This window comes from Triticum aestivum, chromosome 7B, assembly GCF_018294505.1.
Source record: "Triticum aestivum cultivar Chinese Spring chromosome 7B, IWGSC CS RefSeq v2.1, whole genome shotgun sequence".
Taxonomy (NCBI): Eukaryota; Viridiplantae; Streptophyta; class Magnoliopsida; order Poales; family Poaceae; genus Triticum; species Triticum aestivum.
This window is the reverse complement of record NC_057813.1, coordinates 496178083-496181179: the sequence shown is the minus strand read 5'-3', so window position 1 is coordinate 496181179 and position 3097 is coordinate 496178083.

Genomic DNA, 3097 nt, shown 5'->3' with positions numbered 1-3097 from the left:
TATTCAGATCTGGACCAATTTCAAAATTTGCATATGAGGACTTACCGGAATTGTTATATGTTGTTTCTGGCCTCATTTAAACTTGCCTTGATGTGTTGCTCTTATTTGCATCATCTCTTGCCATGAGTAGATTCATATAGTCTTGTCTTGCATCATACTTGTTGTGCATCATGTCTTGTTTATGTGTGGTGTGTTTACTATGTTGTGTGCTTCTTCTCGATAGTTCCCGTTTCGTTGCGATCGTGAGGATTCGTTCGTCTACGCTTGGTTCGGCTTCATCCGTTCATCTTCTTCATGGACTCGTTCTTCTTCCTTGCGGGATTTCAGGCAAGATGACCGCTACCCTGGATCTCACTACTATCATTGCTATGCTAGTTGCTTCGTTCTATCACTTTGCTGCGCTACCTATCTTTTTCTCTTCAAGCCTCCCAAATTGCCATGAACCTCTAACCTTTGAAACCCTTCCTAGCAAACCATTGCTTGGCTATGTTACCGCTTTTGCTCAGCCCCTCTTATAGCGTTGTTAGTTGCAGGTGAAGTTGAAGATTGCTCCATGATGGACAGGATTATGTTGGGATATCACGATATCTCTTATTTAATTAATGCATCTATATACTTGGTAAAGGGTGGAAGACTCGGCCTTATGCCTAGTGTTTTGTTCCACTCTTGCCGCCCTAGTTTCCGTCATACCGGTGTTATGTTCCTTGATTTTGCGTTCCTTACGCGGTTGGGTGATTTATGGGACCCCCTTGACAGTTCTCTTTGAATAAAACTCCTCCAGGAAGGCCCAACTTTGGTTTTACCATTTGCCTCACCTAGCCCTTTTTCCCTTGGGTTTCTGGAGCCCGAGGGTCATCATTATTTACCCCCCCCCCCGGGACAGTGCTCGTCGTGAGTGTTGGTCCAACCTGACAGCCGCCGGTGGCCACCAGGGGCAACTCTGGGCTCGCCTACCGGAAGTTTGGACAATCTGGTGTGCCTTGAGAACGAGATATGTGCAGCTCCTATCAGGATTTGTCGGCACATTCGGGCGGCTTTGCTGGTCTTGTTTTACCATTGTTGAAATGTCTTGTAAACCGGGATTCCGAGTCTGATCGGGTCTTCCTGGGAGAAGGTATATCCTTCGTTGATCCCGAGAGCTTATCATGGGCTAAGTTGGGACATCCCTGCAGGGTTTAAACTTTCGAAAGCCGTGCCCGTGGTTATATGGCAGATGGGAATTTGTTAATGTCCGGTTGTAGATAACTTGACACCAGATACGAATTAAAATGCATCAACCGTGTGTGTAGCCGTGATGGTCTCTTCTCGGCGGAGTCCGGGAAGTGAACACGGTTTTGGGTTATGATTGACGTAAGTAGGAGTTCAGGATCACTTCTTGATCATTGCTAGCTTCACGACCGTTCCGCTTGCTCTCTTCTCGCTCTTATTTGCGTATGTTAGCCACCATATATGCTTAGTCACTGCTGCAACCTCACCACTTTACCCCTTCCGTTCCCATTAAGCTTTTTGCTAGTCTTGATACCCATGGTAATGGGATTGCTGAGTCCTCGTGGCTCACAGATTACTACAACAACAGTTGCAGGTACAGGTTTCGCGATGATCTAGACGCGAGAGCGATATTCCTCGTTTTGGAGTTCTTCTTCTGCTTCTTCTTCGATCATTGGATAGGTTCCAGGTTGGCAGCCTGGGTTAGCAGGTTGGATGTCGTTTGAGTTTCTGTTTGTGTTTCATCCATAGTCGGATGGTGCTCTTATGTAAGATGATGTTGTATTCGTGTGGCATTGTATGCCTCTTGTATGTATCCCCATCTATTATGTAGTGTTGATGTAATGATATCCACCTTGCAAAAGCGTTTCAATATGCGGTTCTATCCTTGGTGGGACCTTTGAGTCTCTTTAGGATAGTATCGCATATTGGGCGTGACAATATGTTACTATTTTATGTTACTACTACGCGAAGTTTGCTGTCGGAAGCGAGCCGATCTGGCTCTCCTGAACTAGCAAGGTTTTTCTAGCCCACCCAAGCTAGCTGGCCCACAAAAGCTAACATATTTTAACAGTTCCAAACGCGTAACCTTGCCCGTATATGCTATAAGCTGTTCTTGCTAAGGATCCAAACGCTCCCTAAGTAACAACGCTCGCTAGCAACGAGGCCAGGAGGGGATTGAGATGCGAAGTTAATGGACGACACCTGAACATTTTGGGAATATGTGATTTCCGTAAGATGACTTAACACCTAGACGGAGGGAGTACTACTCCTCAGTCCAGGTTTGATGGAATATTCGTCACCTCTTCGCTTCTTGTACATACTCCATTTGTATCTCACTTCCTATGGCTTCGCACTCACATGATTTTCCTATTCTATGAACTTGCGTGTGTGTGTGTGTGTGTTTAACAGCATGTGTGTGTTAGAGAGAGCGACAGATCGACCTACTCCTACAGAGAGATGTTGTGTAGTGTACGATTTTAGCCGCGAGAGTCGGTGCATCATCTCATTTCCGGGCATCCGGTAGGGACAGGCGGATAGCTGCCACGCCCGCTCCTGACCAGCCTGGCCCACCCAAAGCCCCTCCATCGCTCGCACGCGCTTCCCGCCCAAAACGGCAGCACCACTCCACAGAATCGGTGCCACATTCATGCTCGGGCGAAGCGGACGCGACCTCTCACTAGCGCCTGCGTTGAAGGGAGAAGCGGATTCAAGAGTGATGGTTGCTTCATCTGTCCAACTTACTGCTGGGTCTATGTAATTTGACGGCTCATTGGTCATTATTACTAAGGTGGTAGGACTGCTGGATGTCCCACGCTTTCGGCGAAAGGAGGTACTACTAGATTACAATTTTCTCCATTCTTACGGCGGAGGAGTGCAAGAGCAGTGAAAACACGCAGGCTCAATGATTACATGGCCCACCTCATGCTATCACCATATTTTCTGGACACCGTGTGACACCTAACTCTTTACATAGTACTCCCTCCGTTCCTAAATATATGTCTTTGTAGAGATTCCACTAGGTGGGCTACATACGGAACAAAATGAATGAAACTACACTTAAAATGCATCTATATACATCCATATGTGGTTCATGGTGAAATCTCTACAA